The sequence below is a fragment of the Aethalodelphis obliquidens genome, unplaced genomic scaffold (genome assembly GCF_003676395.1).
Source record: "Aethalodelphis obliquidens isolate GAN/ISIS:26980383/991018 unplaced genomic scaffold, ASM367639v1 scaffold5, whole genome shotgun sequence".
Taxonomy (NCBI): Eukaryota; Metazoa; Chordata; class Mammalia; order Artiodactyla; family Delphinidae; genus Aethalodelphis; species Aethalodelphis obliquidens.
In genome coordinates this window covers 45,527,835-45,542,308 of record NW_020837949.1, presented here as the reverse complement: position 1 = coordinate 45,542,308, position 14,474 = coordinate 45,527,835, and the positions used below count along the sequence as shown (strand labels likewise).

Sequence of the window (14,474 nt, the reverse complement as noted above, 5' to 3'; positions counted from 1 at the left end):
CCCCGGTCCGGGAAGATCCCACATGCCGCGGAGTGGCTGGGCCCGTGAGCCATGGCCGCTAAGCCTGCGCGTCCGGAGCCTGTGCTCCGCAACGGAAGAGGCCACAACAGTGAGAGGTCCACGTACCGCAAAAAAAAAAAAAAATTAAGAACTTTTGTGCTTCAAAGGGCATCATCAAGAAAGTGAAAAGAAAACACACAGAGTGGGAGAAAGCAAAAATCACGCAGTAGGTGAAACACTGAGCCTTGGATTTTGCCTTTGGGCAAGTTGATTGCCTGAAAACTACCAAGGAGAACAGTTTGCCCCAGAGGAGCAGAAGGGAATTTCAGTTATTTCTTGCTCTAGTTCAGGTCCCTATCATCGGCAGCCTCTTAACTGGATGCCCCCATCCATCTGCCACATGGGTGCCAAAATTATCATAACAAAACACAGATGTTTGCCATCCCTCTGTTTAGCAGCCTGGATGGACTCTATATTGCCAGTAGAATTAAATCCAAATGACTTATAAAAATGGCATTCAAGGCTCTTCACAATCTAGCCCCTATGAACTCCGGCAGCTACATCTCCACCAGAACTCCAGCCCCACCTGCCCTTCCCTGGATGCCATCACCTGAGCTCCTCTTTCTATCACAGTTCCCTCTACCTGGATGCTCTCTCCTTCTCTGCAAGGAAAACCTCCACTCAGCCTTCAAATGTTACCTCTTCCGTGAAGCCTCCCCTGATTTGCTCATCAAAGCAAGTCACTTCCTTACTTGTGTTCCCAAAGCACTTCGTACTTACTTCCACGCCATTACTTAGCACTTACCACATCGTATGGCAATTATGTGGCTGCTTTGCTCTCACCCTGAGGCCAGGGGCAGTGACTGTGTTGTCTCTGTACCCTCTAGTGCCTATCTTCTGATTTGGCTCCGAGAAGCTTCTCAATTCGTATTTGGTCAATGAATGTGTCATCCATCACAGGGACATTGATCAGTGAGCGTTTTTCAGTGTCTGTACTAACACTGCAGGTGAAAAAAAAAAAAAAAGAGTTTATAGTCTGGCGAAGGTTAAAAGAAGTAAATATGAATAGCATAAACTATACAGCAAGCTAGAAGCCATAAGAGAATTATGAAGCAAATATTACGGGGGTCAGGTAAGGGAGAATGAATCCTAGAGAAAATTCTAAAGATTTCTACAGTTAGTGATGGGGGCCAGGTGATGGTAGGGAAGGGGCAGCCGAGGAGCTGTTTACAAATTGGACACAAGCCAATGTTGACAATTTCAATAACTTTCAGTGTCATACGCTATTGCTGAAATTAAAAGTCAGGGGTATTAGGGATTTTATAAAAGGGTTTCCCTCTCTGGGAACTCCCTCCACTTATACAGACAATATAACGGGAGTGCGTCCTTTGGCTGTCAAGGTGACCTTCCACTTGTTGGGGAAGAGTTGTTCTCACGGAGACTCCTGAGTCTGTCCACACTGCAGCAGAGGCTCCCTTATTGTCCCCAAAACTTTCAGCTTTGGTTAGTGGCAAAGCCTGGAACTTCTGGACCACTGTCCCCACCTTGATCTGATATTTCTATGACTACACTGGCCTGAGTGGAGGAAGGAGCAAAGAAAGCTTCACTCCTACAGCTCCACCACCACTAGACTTTTGGGCTGAAACACCTCAAGCTTTTGTTGACTGAAATAAGGACGCACAGCATAAAAGTTGTGAGTCAAGTTTTATTTGGGGACCTTACGGAGGACTATAGCCTCAGAGACAGCCTCGCAGGTAGCTCTGAGGAACTGCTCTGAAGAAGTAAGGGAGGAACCAGGACGTATATGAATTTCTTTGGGCTGGAAAAAAACATGTAGTTGAACATCAAAAGACTACTGCAAATCACAAAGAACAGACATCTCAAGTTAATGATGTTAGTGATTTTCTATATATAGGAATATGCAATAATCTAGGGTCATTTGAAATTTGTCCTTAGAGATGCATCTTAACTATCTAGGGGCCAGCACAGAATGCAGAATGCTTCCTGTTTTTCTCCATCCTGAATTCCTCTCAGGAATACAATAATAGTAGGAGACTTTAATACCCCACTCACATCAATGGACAGATCCTCTATACAGAAAATCAACAAGGCAACAGATCCTAAATGATACAATAGAACAGTTAGACTTAATTGATATTTTCAGAACATTACATCCAGAAAAACCAGAATACACATTCTTTTCAAGTGCACATGAAACATTCTCTAGGATTGACCACAAAACAAACCTCAACAAATTTAAGAGTATGGAAATTATTTCAAGCATCTTCTCTGACCACAACAACATGAAACAAGAAATCAACCACAGAAAAAGAAATGAGAAAAAAACTATTACATGGAGACTAAACAACATGCTACTAAAAAAAAAATGGGTCATTGAGGAAATCAAAAAGATAATTAAAAAATACCTTGAGACAAATGACAGTGAAAACACAACCATACAAAATCTATGGGATGCAGCAAAAGCAGTTGGAGGGAAGTTCACAGTGAATTCCCCTCAGGTGCACTGTCAGTGGGCAACTCCAGTGGCTAATGGCTTTATCCTTGTAGAACTGGAATAGCAGGCAACATATTTTTCTTTACAGTCTGGTAGTGAGAGACTGAATATACAAATGGACAATGGCCAGACCATATATAAAACAGAACTCTGACCCACAGTCTGGAGCAACCAGCTCAGGAAGCCAACCTACTATCTGCAAGTCAGACTTCTATCTCTAACAACTAGTCCAGGAAGTGAAACAATAACTCCTGTAACAATCGGTCCCAAATGGCCAGGACTTTATTAATATCTGATAGCCTCCCTAATTTTTGTTGCAGCTTCCAACTTGGGATCAACTGGAGAAAGCAAATATGCTCCCCTGACCTATCACATAGGACGCCATGCTTCTGGTTAGCCTGCCTTCAGCTTCCCATGTCAACAGCCTCCAATCAGAGCACACCTGCAGGGTTCCTCTTCGTCCAGTACAAAGCTTTCCCACTCCTCTGCCTGCCTTTGGGTGTCTGCCAAAACCTAAGTGATGTTGGCTGACTCTTGCTATAGCAAGCCCTGAATAAACACCTTTTGCTTGATCTCAATCGGTTGGTATTTCTTTCCACAGTAGAAGAGGGTTTTTAAAACCAGATGCTAAATATTATTCCCAGAATCAAAGTGGGGAAAATGGTAAATGACTTATAAGAGTTCTCTCATGGGATAACCAGCTTTCGCCTCACTTTTTTCTCAGATTTAACCACCTTGTCAATTCCCTAGGCTGTGTAGGGAAGCATACACAGGCTGATCTCGCCCTGGTATCTCTTCCTCCACCCTGAACAGCACAGTGGAGCGTGATAGTCCACAGGAATCCCTTTCCCCAAGTATGAGTCCAGTTTAGAATCATATCACCAAGGAGCTCCAACAGAGGAGCATGGGGTAGGCACTGGCCCCCCACCCAGGGCAAGGTGAGGTCACAGCTCCTCCTGTTGCCTATAATCTTCCTGCCCCTGAGGGTGACTCTTGGACGGAAGCCCACAGCTCGCATGATAAACAAAGCTCAGAGACAGTACACTGGGGAGCCTCATCAAGGAAGAAGAATATTTTCCTACAGCAGCATGATTGGAAAAGAATGTCCTCTTCCTTCTATATGACCTCGCAGGGAAGTTTTACTTGCACCGCCCCTCCTCCACTGCCCGGCCTGCCCTGGGTCCTCTTGCCCACAACGGTGTCCTGCTGTTTCCCCTTCCCACAAGCCGAGACCCCTCACTCTGGGCGTCCTCACTAAAAGACGCGGAAAATTAGAAGATTTCTCAGTTGTTTTTCATTTCTAGTTTATATTCTGAGGCTCAGCTCTGTCTTCCTACCAGGCTGGATTAAGAAGAAAGGCAGTTGATAAGGTTTGCTCTCCCTGTATCCAGAGCAAACCCCAGGGACTGGGGTGTGAGGAAGACGAAGGGGAGTTTTTCTTGTCAACCTTGGGTATGAACATACAATTTTTTTTTTTTTTTCGGTACGCAGGCCTCTCACTGCTGTGGCCTCTCCCGTTGCAGAGCACAGGCTCCGGACGCGCAGGCTCAGCGGCCATGGCTCACGGGCCCACCCGCTCCGCGACATGTGGGATCTTCCCGGACCGGGGCACGAACCCGTGTCCCCTGCATCAGCAGGCGGACTCCCAACCACTGCGCCACCAGGGAAGCCCTGAACATACAATTTAAATGAACTAAATATTCCTGCTTTAAAATTTTTTTTAAATGTGGTAAAATACACATAAAATTTCCATCTTAACCATTTTAAGCGTACAGTTCAGTGGTGTTAAATACATTCACATCGTTGTGCAAACAATGTCTAGAACTCTTTTCATCTTTTTTTTAGACATTCTTTTTTAATATTCTTTTCCATTATGGTTTATCACAGGATATTGAATAGAGTTCCCTGTACTATTGTTGTTTATCCATCTTATATATAATAGTTTATATCTGCTAATCCCAAATTCCCGGTCCTTCCCTCCCCCAAACTCCTCCCCCTTGACAACCATAAGTCTGTTCTCGATGTCTATGAGTCTGTTTCTGTTTCATAGATAGGTTCATTTGTGCCATATTTTAGATTCCACTTATAAGTGATATCATATGGTATTTGTCTTTCTCTTTCTGACTTAACTTAGTATGATAATCTCTAGTTGCATCCATGTTGCTGCAAATGGCATTATTTCATTCTTTTTTATGGCTGAGTAGTATTCCACTGCATATATGTACCACCTCTTTATCCATTCATCTGTCAATGGACATTTAGGTGTTCCCATATTTTGGCTATTGTGAATAGCACTGCTACGAACATAGGGGAACAATCCAGTGGGATTGCTGGATCATATGGTAACTCTATTTTTAGTTTTCTGAGGAACCTCCACACTGTTTTCCATAGTGGCTGCACCAATTTACATTCCCACCAACAGTGTAGGAGGGTTCCCTTTTCTCCACACCCTCTCTAGTGTTTGTTATTTGTAGACTTTTTAATGATGGCCATTCTGACTGGTGTGACGTGGTACCTCATTATAGTTTTGATGTGCATTTCTCTAATAATTAGTGATGTTGAGCATCTTTTCATGTGTCTACTGGCCATCTGTATGTCTTCTTTGGAGAAATGTCTGTTTAGGTCTTCTGCCCATTTTTCGATTTGGTTGTTTGTTTTTTTGTTGTTGAGTTGCATGAACTGTTTATATATTTTGGAGATGAAGCCCTCGTCTGTCACATCATTTGCAAATATTTTCTCCCATTCTGTAGGTTGTTTTTTCATTTTTTTTATGGTTTCCTTTGCCGTGCAAAAGGTTGTAAGTTTGATTAGGTCCCATTTATTTTTGTTTTTATTGCTATTGCCTTGGGAGACTGACCTAAGAAAACATTGGTACGATTTATGTCAGAGAACGTTTTGCCTATGTTCTCTTCTAGGAGTAGAACTCTTTTCATCCTGAAAAACTGAAACCCAGTACCCAGGATTAAACAACTCCCCATTCCCCCCACCCCTGCCCCTGGCAACCACCCTTCTACTTTCTGTCCCTGTGATTTTGACTACCCTAAGTACCACATATAAGTGGAGTGTCAAACAGTATTTGTCTTTTTGAGACTGGCTTATTTCACTCAGCATCATGTCCTAGAGGTTCATCCATGTTGTAGCACGTGTCAGAATTTCCTTACTTTTTAAGGCTGAAAAATAGGCCATTGTATGTATTTACCACATTTAGTTTATCCATTCATCTGTCAATGGACACTAGGGTCGTTTCAGCCTTTTGGCTATCGTGAATAATGCTGTTATGAATATGGATGTTATTTTCTTTATTCCTTTGTTCTTGACTCTTGCCAGAGATACTGATAGTACCTCAAGCAGTGTTATTAGGATGAAAATAATCAATGTTCAGTTTATAAACTTATTATATTGTTTTACTTCTGAAATACACTTTAAAGGAAAGTCTGAGGAGAACAGATCCGCAAGTTTTTGCCAAACAATAGATTTTGAAAGAAAACAGAACAGAGCTTCTCAGCTCTGGCTGCACTGAGGAAATTTGAAAGAGCACCTATGTCCAGATCCTAGGCCCCGGAGAGCCTGAAAGAATTGATCTGGGCTTGTGAGCGTCACCTGAGAGCTTTTACATGGCACAATGCCCAGGCTCTACTCGAGACCCATTAAATTAGAGCTTCTGGGGGTGGGGCCCAGGCACTGATGTACTTTAAAGCTTCCCCAGGTGAGTTTATGGCTAGCTGGGACTAAGAACCACTGGCACAGCCCACACCTTCACCCCTAGAGGGACTAAAGATGGGCCACTTGGACTGGAATGGAGTAGGGAGAGGGCTGGGGCATGAGCTTATAGAAAAAGGGACACCTGGGTGGGATTCAGGTAGAGGGAGGCCATCCCCTGAACCTATTCACATCTGTGTAAGTGTCCTTTCATTAAACTCTCCTCAATTACCTTGTCTGAGTGAGTCACCTTTTCCTGCTAGATTCTGACTGATATACTTGCCCTCACCTTGACAAGGTTGCAAAAATCACTGAAGGGGCTTCCCTGGTGGTGCAGTGGTTGAGAGTCCGCCTGCCGATGCAGGTGACATGGGTTCGTGCCCCGGTCCGGGAAGATCCCACATGCTGTGGAGCGGCTGGGCCTGTGAGCCATGGCCGCTGAGCCTGTGCGTCTGGAGCCTGTGCTCCACAATGGGAGAGGCCACAGCAGTAAGAGGCCCGCGTACCGCAAAAAAAAAAAAAAAAAAATCACTGAAGGTCAGTTTGCCATGCACAGATGCTCTAAGGCTACATCTGGAAAAGACCTGGATCAGGAAAGCTGTTAAGAGCCGAGCATGTTGAGAGACAGCTACTCCAGCGCACCCCCTCCCCGAGCCTCTCTCACACTCTCATCTCTGCTGCTTCTGACTCTGCTCTCTCCTTGCTGCCCCCAAATCTGCAGCCCCAATGCCAGCAGAGGGCACCTGGTCAGCCTCCGTCTCAGGTCCTGGCCGACCTGGTGCAGTGGCTGCCCCCCCCAACCCCACCCAGAGCAGCGCCTCGAGGTCCGCTGGGCAGAGGACTACAGGCAGGGCAGTGCCATCTAGGAGGGAGCACAAGACCAAACTGTGACTGACATTTCCGGGACACAGAGCCATCACTACCCGTTAGCCTGATGGATTTCACACATTATTTTCTTTCTACTTTTTTGCGGATTAATAAATTACACAAAGTGCATAAAACTGGATGCAGATGAATACATTTTTACATATGTGTACACCTGTGTAACCACCACTCAGAAGATAACAAAATTTCCAGCGCCCCAGGAGGCTCTCTTACACCCCTCCCAGTCAGCCTGCCCCCACAAGGCAAACGCTATTTTGCCTTCTTTCACTAGAGATTAATTTTGCTTATTCTTGAACTCCATGTCAATGAAATCACACCCTATGTACTCTTTCGGGTCTGGCTTCTCTTGCTCAATATTACATCTGTGAGATTCAGCCATATTAGTGCATGAAGCAGGAGTGTGTACTTTTCATTGCTGTGTGGAATTTCATTCACAAATACGTCACAATTTATTTATCCATCCTACTCTTTTTTTTTTTTTTTGCTATACGCGGGCCTCCCACCGCCGTGGCCCCTCCCATTGCAGAGCACAGGCTCTGGACGCTCAGGCCCAGCGGCCATGGCTCACGGGCCCAGCCGCTCCGCGGCACGTGGGATCCTCCCGGACCGGGCTACGAACCCGTGTCCCCTGCATCGGCAGGCGGACTCCCAACCACTGCGCCACCAGGGAAGCCCTATCCAACCTACTCTTAATAGACATTTGGGTTGTTAACAGATTGGGGACTATCATGTATAAAGCTGCTATGAACATTTTCCAATGCATCGTTTGGTGAACATAAGCACTCATTTCTCTTGGAAATATACCCAGGAGTGGAACTGCTGGGTCATAGGGTAGACATAGAAGATGCTGCCAATTTTCCAGAACGACTGTACCAACTTACACTCCCACCAGCAATATCTGAAAGTTCTAGTTGCACCACACTCTCATCAATACTTGATATTATCAGCTGTCCTAATTTTAGCCATTCTGGGAAGGGTATGGTTATACATCATTGCGGTTTTAATTCGCATATTTAGTATACTATTAAAGAAACTAGTGAATTTATAAAACAGAGATATCAAGGAGTTTTTTATGTTGTTGCCACTGTCAGGGAGGAAGAAATTGTCGTCTATCCTTTTAGGTTCTTCTGGATGGTCTAAGAATTAAACTGACATGTGACAGATTAACAGGAGAAAATCAAACAGAAGTTTAATAACATCTATATGTTGGGGCCCAGGGAAGCTCACCCCAAAATATGCAGCAATGACATACTGATTATTTTGAATTAAAGTTACTTAATAAACAGTCATTACAAGAGGGACACTCTGACCCTCCTTTCTGTCTCCCTGAAAGCAGGAAATAAATCTCCCATGTGAAAGGTGCACCCCTGCATCTGGAGGTAGAAGGACACCCTTATCCCCAGAGGTGGGGGAATTACAGGCCTAGAAGCCTCTGGAAACAAACCTTCTTACTTCTTTAATTTACTACCCCAAGCCCACATTCTGTTTTGATTCTTCACTAATTGGGCACCCCAAACCCGAGTTTCTTTGTCCTGTCAATTCCTCACAAATTTATTGTCTCTTTGTCTAAAAAGTATAAAAGCTGCCTGCTTCGGCCACTTCTTAGGTCCCATTTCCACGAGACCTCTGTGTGCATGAATTAAAATTTGTTGTTTTTTTCTCCTGTTAATCTGTCTTGCATCAATTTTGTTATTAGTCCAGCCACAAGAACTCAAAGAGGGGTAGAGGGGGAAATTTCCCCCTCCCCAACATACACATGGGAGAGACTCAGGAAAACTAACTCTCCAAGATGGCCAAAACCCTCGCCTTAAATACCACCTGTGGTTAAAGACAAAAGGAGATGTTGGCGGGGAGTGGTTTAGAACTTCAGAAAGGAGGAAGGCACTCCATATGAAGATGCAAAAGAAAATGTTTGGTAAATAAACGTGGGCTGGGCCACGCAGGGACAATGGGACACAGAGTGGACTCTGATCTTTATGCTTTTGCAATTCAAGTAAAAAAAAAATGATGGAGGCAGAGTCAAGATGGTGGTGGGGGAAGACACCGAGTTAGCGTCTCCCCACAACTAGGGCTCCTGCCGGCCACTGGGCGGGGTCTCTGATGCCCAAGGAACCTCAGAGTGAACTGGTAGGACGTAGCGGGACTGAGCGGGGGGAGGAGAAGTGGAGGCCAGACAGGATCGTCGCCCCTGAGTCTGGGGAGATCAGGAGAGGCAGGCAGGAGGGACTCTCCAGGAAGAGCGGGAGAGAAGCGGAGGGCGATTGCCTGGCCCACTCCGGCCAGGGAGCCTGCTGAGCTCCCAGGCCAGTACCCCGCCCTCCAAAGCCCGATCCAGGCCGCATGGGTCCTGGGGGCACAGGAGGGAGGCCGGGAAGATCAGGAGAGGCAAGTGGGAGGAGCCATCCTGGAGGAGCAGGAGAGGCGCAGAGGGCGACTGCCCTGCCCACTTGGGCATGGGGCGCCTGCTGATCTCCCAGGCTGGTTCCCTGCCCTCCAAAACTCCCTCCAGGCCATGTGGGTCCTTGGGGGCATAGGAGGGAGGCTGGGGAGATCAGGAGAGGCAGGCGGGAGGGGCCCTCCCAGACTGGAGGAGAAGGAAAAGAGAGAAGGGCATTTGCCCTGCCCACTCGAGCCCAGGAAGCCTGCTGGGCTCCCAGGTGAGGTCCCCTGCCCTCTGAGACCAGGGGTTGGGGGCACGCCTGGGCCCGTTCTGTTCCTTGAGCCTAAGCCCCACCGTCCGCAGCCTCCAGGGCCTTTTCCAGCCCTGTGGGTCCTGAGCATTGGCCCCATTCACCACCCAAACCTCACCCTTTCTTAGTTCCCGCCCTCCATAGCCAAGGCCTCCCCACCCCCCACCCCTTTTTTTTTCTTCCTTTTTCCTCCTCCTCTTTTTTACTATTGTGGTACTGATGTACCTTCCGGTTGTTGATTCATCTATATTTTTATTTTTATATTCTTCTTAACATATCTGCTGGTTCCCTAGTCTAATTTTATTCCTTACTTTGTTATTGTTTTTTTTTTTTGCCACCCCAGGCGGTTTGCAGGATCTTGGTTCATGAGCCCAGGGTTGGGCCAAAGCTCCTGTGGTGGGAGCTCCGAGTCTGAACCACTGGACTAACAGAGAATCTCACACCCCAGGGAGTATTCATTGGAGTGAGGTTTCACGGAGTTCCTCCTCTCAGCTCCAAGACCAAGCTCTACCCAAGAGCCTACAGACTCCACTGTTGGAAGCCTCAGGCCAAACAACCAGTAAGACAGGAACACAATCCCACTCATAGAAAAAAAAGGGGGGACGGCAAAAAAATATGTCACAGATGAAGGAGCACAGTAAAAACCTACAAGAACAAATAAATGAAGAGGAAATAGGCAGTCTACCTGAAAAAGAATTCAGAGTAATGATAGCAAAGATGATCCAGAATCTTGGAAATAGAATGGAGGCACGGACTGAGAAAATACAAGAAATGTTTAACAAAGATCTAGAAGAACTAAAGAATAAACAAACAGAGATGAACAACACAATAACTGAAATAAAAAATACACTAGAAGGAATCAATAACAGAATAAAAGAGGCAGAAGAACAAATAAGTGAGCTGGAAGACAAAATGGTGGAAATAACTGCCAAGGAGCAGAATAAAGAGAAGAGAATGAGAAGAATTGAAGACAATCTCAGAGACCTCTGGGACAACACTAAATGTACCAACATTTGAATTATAGGGGTCTGAGAAAAAGAAAGGGTCTGAGAAAATATTTGAAGAGATTACAGTTGAAAACTTCCCTAATATGGGAAAGGAAATAGTCACCCAAGTCCAGGAAGCACAGAGAGTCCCATACAGGATAAACACTAGGAAAAACACACCAAGACACATATTAATCAATCTAACAAAAATTAAATTCAAAGAAAAAATACTAAAAGCATCAAGGGAAAAACAAAAAATAATATACAAAGGAATCCGCATAAGCTTATCAGCTTATTTTTCAGCAGAAACTCTGCAGGTCAGAAGGGAGTGGCAGGATATACTTAAAGTGATTAAAGAGAAAAACCTACAACCAAGATTCCTCTACTCAGCAAGGATCTCATTCAGATTCAATGGTGAAGTCAAAAGCTTTTCAGACAAGCAAAAGCTGAGAGAATTCAGTACCACCAAACCAGCTATACAACAAATGCTAAAGGAACTTCTCTAAGCAGGAAACACAAGAGAAGAAAAAGACCCACAAAAACAAACCCAAAACAATTAAGAAAATGGTAATGGGAACATACATATTGATAATAACCTTGAATGTAAATGGATTAAATGTCCCAACCAAAAGCCACAGACTGGCTAAATGGATACAAAAACAAGACCCATATATATGCTGTCTACAAGAGACCCACTTCAGACCTAGGGACACATACAGACTGAAAGTGAGGGGATGGAATAAGATATTCCATGCAAATGGAAATCAGAAGAAAGCTGGAGTAACAATACTCGTATCAGAAAAGATAGACTTTAACATAAAGACTGTTAGAAGAGATAAGGAGGGACACTACATAATGATCAAGGGATCAATCCAAGAAGAAAATATAACAATTATAATGTTTATGCACCCAACATAGGAGCACCTCAATACATAAGCAAATGCTAACAACCATGAAAGGAGAAACTGACAGTAACACAATAATAGTAGGACTTTAACACCCCACTTACACCAATGGACAGATTGTCCAAACAGAAAATAAATAAGGAAACACAAGTTTTAAATGACACAAGAGACCACATAGATCTAATTGATATTCATAGAATATTCCACCCAAAAGTGGCAGAATACATTTTCTTCTAAAATGCACATGGAACATTCTCCAGGATAGATCACATCTTGGGTCACAAATCAAGCCTCAGAAAATTTCAGAAAATTGAAATCATATCAAGCATCTTTTCTGACTACAACGCTATAAGACTGGAAATCAATTACAGGAAAAAAACTATAAAAAACACAAATACGTGGAGGCTAAACAGTGTGCTACTAAATAACCAAGAGATCACTGAACAAATCAAAGAAGATATTTTAAAAATACATAGAAACAAATGACAACGAAAACACGACAATCCAAAACCTATGGGATGCAGCAAAAGCAGTTCTAAGAGGGAAGTTTATAGCAGTACAATCCTATCTCAAGAAACAAGAAAGATCTCAAATAAACAATCTAACCCTACACTTAAAACAACTAGAGAAAGAAGAACAAAGAAAACCCAAAGTCAGTGGAAGGAAAGAAATCATAAAGATCAGAGCAGAAATAAATGAAATAGAAATGAAGAAAACAATAGCAAAGATCAATAAAACTAAAAGCTGATTCTTTGAGAAGATAAACAAAATTGATAAACCCTTAGCCAGACTCATCAAGAAAAAAAGGGAGAGGACGCAAATCAATAAAATAGACATGAGAAAGGAGAAATCACAACTGACACCGCAGAAATACAAAGGATTATAAGAGACTACGACAAACAACTGTATGCCAATAAAATTAACAACCACGAAGAAATGGACAAATTCTTGGAAAGGTACAATTTTCCAAGACTGAACCAGGAAGAATTAGAAAATATAAACAGACCTATCACAAGTAATGAAATTGAAATTTTAATTAAAAATCTTCCAACAGGGCTTCCCTGGTGGCTCAGTGGTTGGGAGTCCCCCTGCCAATGCATGGGACGCGGGTTTGTGCCCCGGTCCAGGAGGATCCCGTATGCCACGGAGCGGCTGGGCCCGTAAGCCATGGCCACTGAGCCTGCGTGGCCGGAGCCTGTGTTCCGCAGCGGGAGAGGCCTCAACAGTGAGAGGCCAGTGTACTGCAAAAAAAAAAAAAAAAACTTCCAACAAACAGAAGTCCAGGACCAGATGGCTTCACAGGCAAATTCTATCAAACATTTAGGGAAGAGCTAACACCGATCCTTCTTAAACTCTTCCAAAAAATTGCAGAGGGAGAAACACTCCCAAATTCATTCTATGAAGCCACCATCACCCTTATACGAAAACCAGGAAAAGATGTCACAAAAAAAGAAAATTATAGACCAATATCACTGATGAGCATAGATGCAAAAATCCTGAACAAAATACTAGCACACAGAATCCAACAGCACACTGAAAGGATAATACACCATGATCAAGTGGGATTTATCCCAGGGATGCAAAGATTCTTCAATATACACAAATCAATCAATGTGATACACCATATTAACAAATTAAGGAATAGAAACCAGATGATCATCTCAATAGATGCAGAAAAAGCTTTTGACAAAATTCAACACCCATTTATGATAAAAACCCTCTAGAAAATGGGCATAGAGGGAACCTACCTCAACATAATAAAGGCCATATATGACAAACCCCCAGTAAGCATCATGCTCAATGGTGAAAAACTGAAAGCATTTCCACTAAGATCAGGAAGGATCTTAGTGGAGGATGTCCACTCTCGCCACTCATAGGCAACATAGTTTTGGAAGTCCTAGCCATGGCAATCAGAGAAGAAAAAGAAATAAAAGGAATACAAATTGGAAAAGAAGAAGTAAAACTGTCACTGTTTGTCGATGACATGATACTATACATAGAGAATCCTAAAGATGCCACCAGAAAACTACTAGAACTAATCAATGAATTTGGAAAGGTTTCAGGATACAAAATTAATGCACAAAAATCTCTGGCATTCCTATACACCAACAACGAAAATCAGAAAGAGAAATTAAGGAAACACTTCCATTTACCATTGCAATAAAAAGAATAAAATACCTAGGAATAAACCTACCTAAGGAGGTGAAAGACTTGTACTCAGAAAACAATCAAAGATGACATAAACAGATGGAGAAATATACCATGTTCTTGGATTGGAAGAATCAATATTGTGAAAATGATTATACTACCCAAAACAATCTACAGATTCAATGCAATCTCTATCAAACTGTCAATGGCATTCTTCACAGAATTAGAACAAAAAATTTTACAATTTGTCTGGAAACACAAAAGACCCCAAATAGCCAAAGCAATCTTGAGAAAGAAAAATGGAGTTGGAGGAATCAGGCTCCCTGACTTCAAACTATACCACAAAGCTACAGTAATCAAGACAGTACGGTACCGGCACAAAAACAAAAATATAGATCAATGGTACAGGATAGAATGACCAGAGATAAACCCACACACAAAGGCGCACCTAATTTATGACAAAGGAGGCAAGAACATACAATGGAGAAAAGACAGTCTTTTCAATAAATGGTGCTGGGAAAATTGGATAGCTACATGTAAAAGAATGAAATTAGAACACTCCCTAACATCATGCACAAAAATAAACTCCAAATGGATTAAAGACTTAAATGTAATACCAGACACTATAAAACTCTTAGAGGAAAAC

At 43.4% G+C, this 14,474-nt stretch overlaps 1 long non-coding RNA gene across 1 annotated transcript in view; it reads right to left on the bottom strand.

Moving 5' to 3' along the window:
* Positions 1-29: 29 nt before the first annotated feature.
* LOC113617840 (uncharacterized) overlaps positions 30-14,474 on the bottom strand; it is a 30,605-nt gene continuing 16,160 nt past the window's right edge. Inside the window, exons 2-3 of the long non-coding RNA XR_003431783.1 lie at positions 806-1,001; positions 30-79 (exon numbers count right to left, since the gene is read on the bottom strand). This is a non-coding gene — a long non-coding RNA (uncharacterized LOC113617840). The remainder of the gene's footprint in view (positions 80-805; positions 1,002-14,474) is intronic.